The 16467-nt window shown below is 37.1% G+C and overlaps 1 protein-coding gene across 1 annotated transcript in view; it reads right to left on the minus strand.

Moving 5' to 3' along the window:
* The window catches only part of LOC133222752 (adhesion G protein-coupled receptor A2-like), a 158897-nt gene that overhangs the window by 126196 nt on the left and 16234 nt on the right, over window positions 1-16467 (minus strand). The gene's annotated exons all lie outside the window — the stretch shown is intronic.

Genomic DNA, 16467 nt, shown 5'->3' on the forward strand with positions numbered 1-16467 from the left:
ATACACTTTGAAATAAAGCTTTCAGCACAACTGTTCAAAATACCGTTATAAATAATACAAACAAAGAAACCAAACATTTGATCCAACTTCCATCACACAACTAATTTCCTCCTGCCTTGCTTTGTCTTTCTTTTACATTAGGCAATGTTCAAATCATTCAACCATCTTTTGTTTGATACTTGATTGTAAATATTCAGCTTCACCTCGCAGCGTGCATTTCTACCAAATTTAGCTCTACTAACTAGTTGTCTGCATTGCTTTTACAGTAATAAACTCTGACAGCAATATCCACGAGGAATTGCAAAGCCTTTGTAGGGAATCACGTCCTGAAGCTATCACAGCTATGTTAAATGAAGCTCGGTTATTCCTAATGGTTTCCCAATTCATTTCTTTTAATGGTTTTTAAAGTTTTCCTAAAATAATGATGACAGAATAATTTATTCATTTTCAGAACTCTTCAGATCCTTGAATAAATAATGAGAGTGACAGCACCTTTCAGGGACGCCTGAAATGACATGAAATGAGCTTGCTTAAGTGAGACCAGTTGCACTTATTTATTTTTTAAAAACAGAGTGTCCTCAGGAAGAACAGAAGAAGTACAAGGCACAAAAGAAAAAAAGCAGGGACAGGGAAGAGAGTATAGCTCTGAGTACTAATGAAGAAAAACAACCGAAGGGAAGTAAGATAAAGATTACCACCTCTGGTACACATACAACTAGTTAGCTATTTATTAAACTGGTCCACAAGTGTTACACTACTGTTCTTTAGGAAAGCAGCATGACCTGTTTGAAGGTAAGTAAAATGACAAAAAAAGAGCAGGTCCTTAAACAGTTCCCAAAATAAACCGCTTGGACATTCATCCTTCAGTCAAGCTAGTGTTAAGAGTAACAGGCAGTTTGGTGTAACAATATGGAAGATGCATCATCCAACAAAGACAAGTAGATACAAGAAAGTACAGAGCATAACAGACAGTTCTAGTAACAGCCAAAATCTGCGTGGGTACCCATCAGTTTCTTTTCCATTAAAATACCTTTTCTCATTTATAACTGTACTACATGCAACAAACATTGTGGTTATTTCCTTACTGATCACCCACACTAGTGACACTTACCAGATTATCATTTAGTGTTTACCGTGTTAGTGTAAGAGATGGCTATAATACATCATTGAGGCAGCAAGTTGCTATACAGATACTTTGTCTAATTACTGGATACAGACTAAAACAATGTCATATTTCTTAAAGGCTACCAAGCCCTGTCCCAAACAAACAAACAAACAAACAAATCTGTATTAGAATGAAAAGTCTTCAACTTTCTCAGGATTATCAAGTAACATTTGTAACATTAAACCTGAATATTTCAATGTTGTCTCAGTTTCCCCCTCACACTATGGTATTACAGTGACTAAAGTGAGAATAAATAGGATAATTTTCCTTAAAACTTCATTTAAATATCCATTTATGCTGTGTTTCCTGTATTGAATTCACCTAACTCTGGTATTCCTTGCTAGTTGGGTCCCTTTCTCTAAAACTCGTTTACTTACTTTCCATTAGACTCCAAGGTCTTATAGAGTATTAGAAAAGCAGATAGAGATTGAGAGATTTGATGTCAAAAGTTAGCTTCTGTATGTACCACAGAATGACTGAAAGATATCGAAAGTCCTCTTCTGCAAAGCTTTCTTAACAAAGTGCATTAAAGATTGGGTAAAAGCAGGAGTTTCCAAAAATTAACTCTTAAAATTGTAACACAAACCTCAATATATAATTAAAAAATGGACACACATTCTAATCTTTGTATCAGGCATTTTTGTTAACTAAGTGAAAATATCCCAGAGAAGTGGTAAAGGCTCCATCCCTGGCAATGTTCAAGGCCAAGCTGGACAGAACATTGGGCAATATGATCTAGGGTGAGGTGCTCCTGCCCATGGCAGGAGGGTTGGAAGTAAATGATCATAAGCTCCTTTCCAACCCTGACTATTCTATGATTCTATGATTCTATGTCCAAGTCCTTCATGAAAGTCAACTTACCAGGAACTAACTGCTCCTGAGCAAAACCAGTTATATTCAGTATAGACTACAGACAAAAAATAATAAGAATAGCTCAATGTCTTAATTATGTATGATTTTGGTCTAATCCATTTGAGTATTTATGTATAATACTAGATTACTTAAAAGCATTTCATGGCAAGATAATCACCCACTCCCATAATAACAATAATACCTGAAATCAAGGTTAACGCAACCGTATCAGCAGTCTACCTCCAGCAGTATTACTTACTGTGTCATGCTCTAATTTTCTTTTCCATCCATTTTCAGAAAAGTTTTTATACATGCAAAATAAGTCTTATTTCAAGATAACATCTCTGCAAAAGAACTGTTTTTTGAAGAATTTGGCACTTTTTAAAATGTCCATCTCTGCAAGTCTGGTTGCCAGCTTTCTTTAAAATTAGAAGTTTCCAGGTATCATGGATACCAAACTTGCTGACCCAAGTGTACCACACAGGTACACTACCCTAGAAAAAAGGTCTTTTTCCCTCCACAAAAATGACTGTAACAAACCCTGGAATCCTGAAACATAATAATTTCCTTGCAATAGCAGGGAGCTGTGTACTTCCCTGCCACAGGGGGGCACAGGTACCTCTGCAGTATGCTCCATTTCCTCTGGAGCCCACAGCAAAACTTTGGGACTGCCAACCCTTTTGTGAGGGGAAGAAAGTCAGAACTTGCAGAGCAGGCAAGCAGTGGTGACAGGACTTGGCACAGTCACCTTAAGTATAGGATTGGGAAAGGGTCGGGAGCTGCTGATGACTGAGCCCACACCAACGGGACATCCACAGTCACCCAGAGCTTTCTGCAGGTAGCAGGAGAGCAGGAATTTGGGAATCTCATCAAGCAGCTTCAGTTTGAGTGCCTATGGCTCCCTGAGGGCTCTTCTCACAGTGAAATATTCAGATTGCTAGCTCTGAAGCACTTCTTCACTAAAACCCATACAACTGCTGCTGAATAATCTGACACTCAATACAGGCATGACTTTAAATTCCTATACTAAATAAGTTGAAAAGGGGTTTCCTAGATGCTGTTTTTACAGTTCTAGCTACATCGACTCTATTTGTAAATTTACTTCATTTCGAAGTTATATGTGCTTGAGGTGAAAAGCTCAGATATGTTCATTTATCAGATCACCCCTATAGAGGGGACGTTTTACCTTTCAGACATTATTGTGTAGTTATTCAGACATTATCTGGGGATTCAGCAGAGCCAAGATAACTGGAATTTTAAATTGCTTTTGACATTTCTTACATCTACAGTAAGGAATGACATATCAGCTCCCTATTGTGATACATGTGCACATGAACACCACTATCACACTGTGGGCACTGAAAATTTTTTTTATAAGTTAAAGCGCTATACTAAACTGGCTTCATACAGCAGGACCAAAAGGGAGCTGTAGAAAAGCAAAAGGCAGTATCTTCTAGTATCCTTCTTTATGATTCCAATATTCATAATAGAGGATACATAAAAACATCATTCCTTACTCTGAAAGGTATTTTGCTTGGCCAACAGAATTTTCTTAAACTCCTTTAAGGGAACAGATTTTCAGATATTTAAAATGGCAAACTGTCTTATAACTGAGGCTGTATGGCAAAAGTTATTTTTTCATTGCAAAGCCTTCTCTCACTGGTTTTAGCCAAATGGAACTAAGACTATTTTTATTTTGCAATAATCTATCTGGATAAGAACACAGGACATGAATAAACAGAGGATTTCAATCTCTCTCCACTTTCAGTGCAAAATAACATAGGTATCAAGAACAGTTAGAAGACAAGCAAAGAAATAATGGGAACAAAAGTATTTAAACTTTCACACAGGGTTTGCGATCAAAGACAAAATCAAGCGTGGTGCAGTAGAAGCAAAATATGAGATGATCTTCATTAGCACCCTACCACTGGAAGCTGTATCATGCTCTGTTCTCTAAATCACATCTGAATATTCTTTAACCTTAAAATTACACCAACTTCTCTAAGCATTATTTCACAGACAGTGAATCAAAGTACCAGGAAGAGAATTATTCGTGTGGGTTTGGACTTCTGCCTACGTTGGCAAAAAAAATCAAATTTCCGGCATTTCAGGATACGACTCTGAGCAAGCAACTCTCCTTCCCACTTCACTGATTTTTAACCTGAGCATTAGGTTGAATGAGAATTATATAGCTGAGAACTACCACGAAAGCAAAAACTGTGAGCAAGAATTAGCTAAGATGCATGAGTCAACTTGGGAAAGCTTAAGACACCACCAGCTGCACTTGCTCAGGCAAAGCTAATTTCACCCCTAAGACTGAGCTTCTCACTAAATCACTACGCACAAAAACTGACACACACACATATATACATTTTACAGATTCCATTAAATCTGTTACGTTTCAGTAAAGCACTACCTCATCTCTCTGAGAAAGCTTTCTTGGTGCTTTTTCTGTTAAGCATGAAACAGCTGCAATCTGAAGCTCAGCTATAAAACCTTACCAAGCCGAAGGGCAGTGTGGCTCCTGCTGCGGCACCCACTGACCCAGTGATGGACAAGAAGGGGTTCTTCTTAACAGAGAGACAGAAAACCTCAAAGGAAAGACCAAGTTGATATGATCTGACATAAAAATTAGCTACCTACCTTTGTAAGAGATATGCTTAAGGGTTTGCTCAGGTGATTGCTCAGAGAATAATATGCCACAGTAAAAACTGGCATTAAAACATCATATGAGCAAGCATCTGCAATCCTAGAGGGGGTAATGGTCACTGCCAGTCTTGTCAACATTAAGCTACAAACAGACTGTTTCAGTGACATTAAAACTGTTATATACAAGGTATCATGCCAGAACATACCTCTTAATGCCAGAGAACAAGTGTTTTGCGAGCCTCTTTGGAAAACCAGTATCTCCTCTGTGTTGCCAAACCCCAAGGAATATTCAGCTAAGCTTTAAAGGGACATTTGTAACTGGTACGATTTGACGGAAAATCAGGGATAGCTTGACATGTTTTGAGCAGGCAAGATTAAAAGGATGCAAATACACTACACAGACTATTGACTTTGCAAAGTCAAGCTGTAAAGCCTGAAATCACTTCCACTTAGCAGATGCCGTGTACCAGAAGACCTAAAATCCAGTACAAGAAAATCTGACTGCTGATCCACACGGTTCATCATAAACTTAAAGGCAGCAGCATATAAATCCTCTGTGAGAATGCATCTATAGAACCCCACCAAGGTGTCAGATCTCTGCTGTATTTTCAGCTCCCTCTTCAGTGTAAGGGATAAATAAAAAAGACTGCAGACTCAATGGCATCTTTACAGAGTGCTTTAAGTACTTGGGTTTGAAAGGAAAATTCTGACTGTCAGAATTTCTTCACATATAATCTCAACACATCTCGAAGCGCACAAGGCCGGAAAATTTATGGCCATTCATGTAGATTAAGGTGACAATTGAACCCAGCTAATGATGACTACTTTCACTTAATGGGTGCCACAGCTCATGAGAGTTGCTGCATTTGGAACTGGTGCAGGAATGGTTAAATCAGTTGTCACTTGGTGAAATTCTGACATTAACATAGATATTTGGCTACCAAAAATAATGAAAAACTGCTGACATTCATTGACCTTTCAGCCACACCTAATACAATCTGACAGAAAGACTGTTAACTCAGTCTGTCAATTATAAATTGCCACTCTGCTCTCACTCTGATCAACTAAATCATCTGTGATGTTAAAAACAAAAACTCCTTCTCTCCTTCTATACCTACCTTGGCAGTAAGTCTTATGAAAACATTCACTGTTGGATAAAATTTTGAGCTTGCATCACTCTTTTACAGCTGTGATAAATCACTGTTACCATGGTTTGTGTGACCACAGATTTATATTAAATGTAGATGAAATTGCATTTGCAGTTGTTGCTTGTACCCCAGAATAGGATAGTTACTCTTGTAAACCTTTAAAATACTGTTTCTAAAGCTGTCTTCAGAACTTTGAGACCTACTAGCACTGGAGCCTGAAATCAAATACCCTCACAACTATAGCATCTGTTCGAGTTCAACTACTAAGAAAGAGGGAAGGAATAGTCATAAAAAAATAGCAAAATTAATGCATAAGAACTTCCTGAAATATCTTGGAGTTGATCTGAATAAAAGAGTCAAAAACAGGTATCATTTGGAGAATGTCAACAAAATACAAAAAACATTCATAATGCAGTTAACATTACCTGACTGAGCAATTCAAGTATCTTCAAGATTTTAGATTTCACCACGGACACTGGTTCTACCTGTAGCAGATCACTGCTTTCCAAAATGCCAAACTTGGAAAGAGTTATTTTTTCTTCCAATTTATCTCTATGTTACATATTTAGAAGGCTAGTGACTTAAACAGCAAGCAATATAAATTATAACATTTTCTTGTATGTCACTACAAAGCAACAATGGTAGGGCTGTTCCATACACTGTACTTTGCCATTTTGTTTAAGACATCTCTTTTATCTTAGGTATTATTTCTGCTTTGTACCTTTACAGATTGAAAAGAATAATTTTGAAAAACATTTTAAAAAATACAAGAATAACTTCATACCTGAGCCCACCACTTTCAATCATGTTAAATAATACTGATATAGTATATGAATGTGCCACTCATACTGAATGATATATATGAATACATAATGAATATCATCAACTAGCTAAGTAAGCCAAACTGAAATCTAGAAGGTCAGGTTTTAAATCTCTTGCTTACATTTCTAGGCAATTGCTCAGCAAAATAATATCTTTGTGCAGCACTAGAATATTCTCAGAGTACCCATTTTACCAATGCAGAGTATCAAGGTATGTGCTTTAGAAAACATTAAGAATAAGATCTTGCCTCTCTGAGCTCAACACCTGAGGAAATCACTCACCACTTCAGTAAAATGTGGAAGAGAGGTCCTGGTCTACAGACAGCCAGAAAAGGGCAAGAGGAGAAGACCCTGGGCAGTGGCAGCTGAGACTAATAGTTAACTGGATCAGATTGAAATTATAAAAGTGAATTCACTTTGAAATTATAAAAGTGAATTCACTTTTTATCACTTTCTCACGCTTTTTAGGATTTAGTATACTCTTCAGAAATGCCTAAGAGACAGATGTTTCAATTAATGTCTCAGCCAGTTTCACCATATTGACCATACTCCAATGAAGAACACATTTAGTAACCCAATGAGAGGTACACCACTTTAACTATTTAATCACCCTTCTTCTAAAGCATCCATGGCTGTAATTTTATCCAAATGATATACCAGAACTATAAAAAGCTACTCGACCTACAATCTGGACCATCTCACTCCCATCTGTAAATCATCAACTAACCACTGACTAGTCAGCAGTTACACATTTTAGGTAGCAATTTATTACATAATTTTTTAAAAACATATACAAAATTATTGTGGGATTTAAGAGGCATGCATGAAAAAGATTAACAGAATTCTAATTTAGTTTGAATATAACTTAAATGAAATTGTATCAACAAGCTTCTACAATACATGTGATAGATTTAATTCATATTTCTTTAAGCTTGCAATAATATCTTCTAAGCTGTATTAGCCCAAGGCATGCAACATTCATAAGACGAATAGTTGCGCAGCTTATATAGCATAATTTTGTAGTTGTGCAGTTTCAGAAAGAATGAGCAGCAAAAATCAACTACAAACCACTTCTAGCCTCATTCATTCCCAAATGAATTATCACTTTAAGAAATGAAAATTCCAGTACCTTACATGCAGCATAACTTAAAAAAAAAAAACCAAACATACACTAACCCAAACATACACTAAGTTTGCTTTCCAACAGGACTTGGTATTTTACAACATCCACTCTGTTCCTCAGAGAAGGTTACTGAGCTCCTAATAGTTCCATAAGCTCAAAATAAAAGTGGAGCTCTTGGCCATACTGCTTTGGAATGTTAAGTCTGTAAACTAGGCAAGGTATTTATATGCTTAGGGGTGGTTTTGATTCTATAATAAAAGGAATTTAAATTCCTAAGTCCTATGGTGTTATTATGAACCTTCAAAACAGTTTTCTAAACTTCAATGTGCCTTCATCTTTAAATTACTTTGGCTTTTCTACTATGTTTAAAGAGAAAAAGCTTTCATAAGGCTGATTAAAATTTTCCTAAGCTATATAGTTTCATAAATATGTTTTCATGAAGAAAGAAGAGCTCTTGAACTTGAGATGGGCAGCTTTTGAATCTAGAAATTCAATTTCCTTAGAGAGTATCTGAAAGCCACATTACAGGAAGCTATGGTTCCTGACTTAAGGGAAGTGGAGGGAAGGATAAGTAAATAACAAAATGTGCAGCTGACCAGAACCTGCCAAAAAATCAAAATAAATATTACTCTGCATATATTGCCCTGAGAACATATTAAAACAGCAGCTGACATGCACCAATAAATAAAAAAGGTATGAACTCAATGTTTGATATGTCAACACTTAGCACATTATCAAAACAAAAATAGCAGTGCAAACTAACTACTTTCAGCAGCATTCATGATAGTTTTCTTCCATTTTCCTTACATTTAAAATACATTCCTAATTGCATTTGGTAGTAAACAACACACAAATAAAGGAATCATGTTGCTGATTTATTATATTTTATTGCACACCGCTAACCCTATTTCTGACCGTGTGAAGTACTGCACACTTCAAAGAAATGACAAAACCTCACATTGTTTAAAGGCTGTCTTCAGTAATCTTATTGCCCAGTAACATAATTAATGTATACCTGCAGCCTTATTAATCTACTCCAGTGTAAACAGATTTTCTCATTGTATGTTTTCTTTTCCAAATTTCCTTCAAAAGCATTAAATTACCTGCTTTGACAGTTTCACTCCCTGCATTTAGACATAGTTTAAATAAGTATTATTTGATTTTACCATTTCTGTCTTTCATATTAACTCAATTTACTACTTCATAATCAAAGAACTTTATCTCACAGTATTTAACTTGAGTTTGTATTTTTATACTGCAGTGGTAAACTTTTGGAAAATATAACTGTTTTCATTAGTAATATTTGTTCCATGTCTAAATTTTACTCATCTCAATTCACCTCCTCTTCAATGTCACTAAAAGCTCCCTCTTAAGTTTAGTGCTCATTATACCCTGCCAGTGTATTTCTCTGCTCTTAATGCTGACGCATCCATGCTATTCACTCTTCAATTAACTGGGAATTACGTCTCTGATCATGCTCTGAAGTTCAGAGTATCTAGTTTTTCCAGTTCCATTTCTGTCAAAAAGAGGTATGAAGGGCAAAGTGTAAAAATTTATCAGATGAGTTATGTTGTTACAACTCAAAAATATTATTGCAGCACAGAAAAAAAAAAACATGGAAGCTTTGTCTTTTCGAGTTAACTGATTTAGTAAAATTATTCATTTGGAGACCTGTGATTGTTTTTAAAAACAGAAAGATTGCTATATTCCAAAAAATGCATATAAAAAAAATCACAAGTTTCCCTAACAGGCAAATAGTAATTTGTCATTAGCACTCAGTATGTACAAGTGCTAAACGTGAACAGTTTAAAAATACCAAGCGTGACCAAATCCTGCCAATCCCTCTGCCTGCCAAGGATAACATTTGGCCATACTTTTTCTCTCCTGAGACATCAAAAAAACTTTTATTTTTTCAGGGTTCAATGCATAAGCATCTAATAAAGGTATCAAAAATAATATATGGTATATGATAATGAATCATATGTTAAGAAACAACCCTATTTTAAAATACATCCTTCATTTAATTGTCCTCTCTCCTAACATAGCGAGTCCTAGCCCATGTTCTTACAACTGTATCATAATAAAATTCAAGATAATTTTGATATATCAGCATCCAAGAGGTTTTCTATTTCTTTATACTTTTAAGTTTTTCTTTGAAGGTTAATTCACTGGAACTGTTGGCTTCCTTCCGGGAATATTTTTTTCTGGTCTCCAGACTTTCAAAATATTGTTACTGTAATTAACATGTATTTGAAGACTTGATATTCCTTCATTGCCCTCAAAGTCTACTGAATACCTTGTACCAAACAATTTATTCATGGGATAAAATGAATAAGGCAACCTCTGAACCGTGTTGAACCAATATTGCAATCCAGCAGCTATCATATAGAAATACACCTAAAAAAAGTAAGATTTTGTTTTTTCATAAGAACTGCTAAACTGAACAATTACTTAAAAATCCTTGATAACATCAGCAGATTTGTCTCCCCTTGTACTTCAAAGATTAATTATGAAATCCAGCACATCTTCACAGTACTTTATAAATAAACAATAATAACGACTTTTCATGCAGAAACAATTGAATCACCATAGCATATTTGTTCACATCCTTCACATTCTTGTCCTTAACTGACATGGAGGACTGCACCTGTCATTTTTAATACATAACTGACCATCTGAAAACATTACTGTAATAACCCTTCTGCTTATTTTCTCTTCAGAACCTCTGTGTCCAGATCAACACTTCAGTGCAGAGAGTAGCCACAAAGAAGGAAGCTACTTTTTCCAGTTTGGATTCACACAGTCAGGAGTGGACATCAAAGCTTATCAAGGAGGACCCAAAAACCTTACTGAAATGGGATGTGATCCCAGCTTCTTCAGAAGATGGGAACAACTGGCCAGCAAATACATGTATTGGATAAGAACTTCCCAAAAGTCAGAACAGTGCACAAGTACTTTCCTTAAGTGTGTTACACATATTCTAATGTACAGTTAGTAAGTATTCCTGTGGTTGGCAGGTTTTCTTCTAGACTTACTTTGCTGTAAGTAGTAGGCCAAATTTACACTGGTTGGTACCAGCTTCTATATGGTATACCACACAGAAGTGTTAGGAAAGTTTCAACTGAATCTACTCCAGCAGAAAAGGAGAATAGGGGAAAAGAATATATTTTTTTTAAAGTACTTTCCTACCAGCTCTATGAAACACAATTCCACTATAAACAGAGAAATCCGTCAGCTCTCCTCCCCAGCTAATGAAACTTCACAAGAAAAGCAGCTTGTAACAATTTGAAAATGCATGTATTTATTTAAAGATTATCCATTTAGAATGTGAAGCCTGAAGGTACAGGGACTACTTCAAAGGTGCCCTACAGGGTTGGTTGGTAGGTAACAGCGACTTTCAAAACTCAAGTCTGAGACCCCATCTATAGCTTAAACAAACTAGGACAAACCTTATCCCCTGAATTCAGATTTGGAGCAGTGCAAGACTTCAATTCTCTGATGACATAATGCTGGTTACTATAATTTCAGGTTTTTTCAACAGAAGGACTTTTAATGTGTCAGTTCAAACATTTCATATATCTTCTACTGGATATAACATGATGTTTAAATTAAAATTCACTGTAGTACATCAAACTGATATGAGTGAATCTTTCCTAAGATTCTATTAAGTGGCAAAGTTAGAAAGATTGTCAATGGTCCTAAGTCATAGCTGGTTTTTAACCTGTTTTCTGTTTTGCTGTTCCAGACTTTATCCCTTTTTTCCCACCAGCTTTTTAATTTCTGTCCTGGTCGGCAGCTGAATAGGAAATCATAATATTGCAAGACTGAAAGCATTTTGAAAGTAGAACTAGTTCTTTCCCTTTTCAAATACTTCAACAACTTCAAAATGCACTGATCCCACTTCTGCTGTTCTGGTGTCCTCAACATGAAAAGGACATAGAGCTGTTAGAGCAAGTCCAGAGTAGAGCCATGAGGATGATCAGGGGGCTGGAGCACCTCCCATATGAAGATAGGCTAAGAAAGTTGGGGCTGCTCAGCCTGGAGAAGAGAAGGTTGCGTGGAGACCTCATAGCAGCCTTCCAGTATCTGAAGGGGGCCTACAAGGATGCTGGAGAGGGTACGCTTCATCAGGGATTGTAGCAAAAGGACAAGGGGTGATGCATTTAAACTAAAACAGGGGAAGTTCAGGTTAGATATAAGGAAGAAATTCTTTACTGTGAGACTGATGAGGCACTGGAACAGGTTGCCCAAAGAAGTGATAAATGCTCCATCCCTGGCAGTGTTCAAGGTTGGATGAAACCTTGGGCTATACGGTCTATGGCAGGGTGTCCCTGCCCATGGCAGGGTGGGTGGAACCTTAAGGTCCTTTCAAACCCAAAGCATTATATGATTCTATGATTATTTTTAAGACTTGTGAATGCCTCTCAGTGCCACTATCTCATATTATATTCAACAAAACTTTTAGTGAACATTTCAGAACTGATCCTAGTAAATATCCAAAATAATTTAATCCCAGGCACCTGGCAAGGTGTATGATTAGTTCACTTTTATGAGCTCAGCCATGTCACAGCTTAAGCCAGAGATGCATGAAAACACTACACAGACTGTCAACAACACTGATGAAGTCTGTGTACAGAAACAATGCAGAACCCTCTAAATATCTGAACTAATATAAAACTATGTCAAGTAATTCTCAAGTATGTGAAATAAGGCTGTGAGGTGGCAGATCTTTTAAGATCTGCCTAGTTCATTTGCTCCCCAACAAAAACTCAAAGGTTTTCCTACCATGGAAGACAGGATAGAAATAAGCAGAGGTTGAATCCAGACCACACCCCCCCCCTTGGTTACTTCTTCCATGCAGTTAATTGGGGAATTTGGTGGTTTGTTTGGGGTTTTGGGGGGAATTGGATTGGTTTTGGTTGGTTGGTTGGGTATTTTTCTCCTGCTTGTTTGAGAATTAGTTTTCAGAAATTAATTTCCTTTGTCTTGCACCAAAATCTTTACCCTTTCTGGTCTTTCAGCAACTGCCACAGTGTCCCCATGCTGGTGCCTGAGTTCAGGACACAAGCATGCTTTGAAGGGAATCCTGCTCATCCCCACTTTTGTGCTTTAGCTTGTTGCACAAAGCAGCCTACAAGTACACTGATGGGATTTCTTGCAGGTAAAATCAAGTTCAAGCCCTGCTCCAGGAATGCATCTAGTGCCTTTCAGGCGAGAAGCACTCAGCCTGTGAGACCAGGTTAGAGCTAGACTGAAATTAAATACAGACACTCCCTTTCATCCCCAAAGCGTAAAGTTCTATAGCAGCGTTTCCTACTCCAAATTTAACTGAAACCTGTCCAGGATGAGCATCCAGTCCGCAGCATCAGCTCTTGCACCCCATGGATCCATGGCACTGCGTGCATTGAAGCCCTGAGCAAATGTCCCGGACTGGGAAGCGCCTGTTCACCTGTACCCCCACCAACCCACCCACTCAGCTGCCAGGTACCTGGAAATCCCAAGCTAACATTTAGTTTTATCTCAGGCAAAATTTCCAGGCAGATTAAGGCACTATACTTTCTTGCCCTCAAGTGTCATTACAACAGCTTTCATATTTTACATGGAAATGAGGGAAAACAAATACTTCCTAGAGGGCCAAGAAGAACCTCCATCCTCTACTGGATACTAGAGGAAACCTAGTAACTGAGGGTGAGGAAAAGGCTGAGGTACTTAATGATGCCTTTGACTCAGTCTTTTAATAGTCATACCAGCCATCCTCACGGTACTTAGTCACCCAAGTTGGATAGCGAAGATGGGGAGCTGACTTAAGTCCCCATAATTCAGGAAGAAATGGTTAGTCGCCTGCTACTCCACTTAGATGTATACAAGTCTATGGGGCTGGATGGGTTATACCCAGGAGTGCTGAAGGAGCTGGCAGAGGAGCTTGCTAAGCCACTCTCTATCCATCAGCAGTCCTGGTCTAGTGGGCAGTCCCAGAGGATTGGAGGTTGGCCAACATGATGCTTCTTTACAAAAAGTGCAGGAAGGATGACCCAGAAACTACAGGCCTGTCAGCCTGAGCTCAGTGCTGGGGAAGGTCATGGAGCAGGTGATCCTAAGCGAGATCATAAAGCACGTGTGGGAGAATGGAGGGCTCAGGCCCAGTCAGCACGGGTTCATGAAGAGCACCCCATCCCAAGGGATGGCAGATGAAAGTACAAGCTGAAAAACAGCAGATGCTCAATTAATTTACTTATACATTACTGAGCTTCTGTGCTTGGCAGGTATTTCTTGGAAAAGCTGAAAACCCATGACAACCGACCTCTCCCAAACCCCTCCCTCTCACACCTCTGCCATGAGCTCTACAGGCTATTCATTTGGTCAGGCCTGGGAAAGCAATGCACAGATGCTTTTATTTATCATCTGGAGCTACTGCCATTTTATCGTTACCCATGACTTTTTATGCATAGAAATAATAAATTAGCCTTTTCCCTTAGAACATGTGTAAGAAATCCAGCATAATCATTCATGTTTGTATTACCATAAAGTACGATAATGGTAATAACATGGTAGGTAGACGTTAAAATGCAACAGGATTGAAAGGAAGTGCAGATGAATCATTAAGCCTTTCCTCTGCAACTAAAGACATATTCATTATTTATTTGAAGAATGGCATTTTACTACATTGTCAATACTCATTTGAATCTGTGTGATAGTTAAGAGTTAAGTGCTTTCCTACAAGCTATGCAACATCAAGGCTCCCTCTCCCCACCCCACCCCCCATCATCTCAAAAATAATAATTCTGCAACCTAAAGTCATACATTTCAAATGACAGAATTTAGAGACACAGTATTTGCCTACAGGACCATCAGTCTGACTCAGTAACGCCTTTTGTTTTGTGTGGGTTTTTTAGTGTTTTTACATATTGAATGTATTTTATGGACAACTGCTACGTGTATCTTACCAGAACAAAAATGATAGAGTGAGCTACCAAAATACAACATGAACTTGAATTCCACAGATCATTTGTATCATGAATACAACAATTTTCACTTGTTTTCAACTACACATTCAGACAAAGAATATTACAGATAAAACCAGCATAAATTTAGTTTTAGACCAGACTACAGATTGTGGTAAATCCTAAAATTAAGTCAATTTGTGGATTGTCTAAGTCAAACCAGAACAAACCCTGTAATACTACATTTTGTCACAGACTACATGAAACATTTCTTATTCTTACTATATTCAAAAATAGTTAAGCAATTAACATTATTTTTTAAAAAATCGATCCTGACTTTTAATGATTTCTCCCTATAAAAAATGGGAATTCATCTCACACACATTATTTAAATGAATCAAGTACCACTGTATCATCTTGCACTAAAGGACCTATTGATGTATTTCTGTCAGACTGGTATGAGTAAGTTTCCCCTCTCTATATTCATTAAAGTAAAATAAGATTTTATTCACCTTGAGAGAACACAGAACATGTTCTGCACTCTCTGTTCTTGACAGGAGTCCCAAAGCCTGCAGTTATCACTCTCACCAGGCCGATAATTTAAATGCCTAAATAAAATACTGTACAATTGATGTGTCCTAGGAAGAATTAAATTCAGAAAAAGCTTGGTTTAAGTCACTCAATATATTTTTATTTTATTAGAAATCCCCAGAGTATAAATCTTGCTACTCACATGCCGGCTCCTATTGTCAGTTTGTATTTTCTCAGCTTGGCTGTTGTCAAGATTTATTGACAATAACATTTGGATATACTGTCCATCAGAATGGTGCATAAATACATATTGTATTAAATAAGATTAACCATCTTTGATCATACATGCTGTGCCATAAAACTGTCACATGCAGACCTCATTAACTGTGCCATTAAACTGATGTGACTTAGAAAGGCTTTTCCTGTGAAAATGGTACCTTTTTGCAAAAACGGGCAGCAAACATTTTTACCAACACCAGAGTAATCAGGACAGCAGCTGGGGACACTACAGACAAAGCGAAGAACTCTGAACAGAGCAAGGGAATAGCAGCTTCCTTTAATGCTTGAGGCATGGATGCCATAAAAACATTTCAAGATCTTGCTACCGAATTCTGGCAAAGGACTTTGCTCTTGAATACTTTTCTAATAGTTTGCACATTGTCTAGGAAAGCCAGTCATGCAGTTTTAAGTTACCAAGGAGAAAAGAGCTTGCTGGTTATAAGTATTCTAGTGTTGCTGTGGGGTTTCTTTATTTATTTTATTTTTAAATAAAAATTATTTATATATTTTTAATTTAGAAATTACAAATTTTGTAATAACCCTTCCCCCAGCAGCTACACATCAGATTCCGATTTAATTCCAAATGGTTAGCAGAGATGTTCTACGCAGCAGAAAGCTGAAAGCAGCTGCATTTTGAACCTCCATCCAAATACCTTTACTTTACAAACTGAAGCAACATTAATTTAACTGTCTAGAAAGTGTTCATGATTAAAGAATTGTCAGTATGAAGTTTTCTCCTTTGCCCTAGTACCTTCGATTACTCCTTTGAGTTTAAAATTTTGCTATAATGTATATATTGTACCCGCTACACAAGAAATTATCCATCAATAATACAAATAATCCTAGATTACATAAGAACATAACAGTGAATACTCAGAGTTATTAACATGTTCTTTCAAAGCTGTCATCTCAGTAAGTAAAACATAGTAATTTCACACTCACAAGCTGTAGTTGTAGA

This window comes from Neopsephotus bourkii, unplaced genomic scaffold, assembly GCF_033783945.1.
Source record: "Neopsephotus bourkii isolate Nb327-2 ecotype Australia unplaced genomic scaffold, CSIRO-AGI_Nbou_v1 NB_1615, whole genome shotgun sequence".
Taxonomy (NCBI): Eukaryota; Metazoa; Chordata; class Aves; order Psittaciformes; family Psittacidae; genus Neopsephotus; species Neopsephotus bourkii.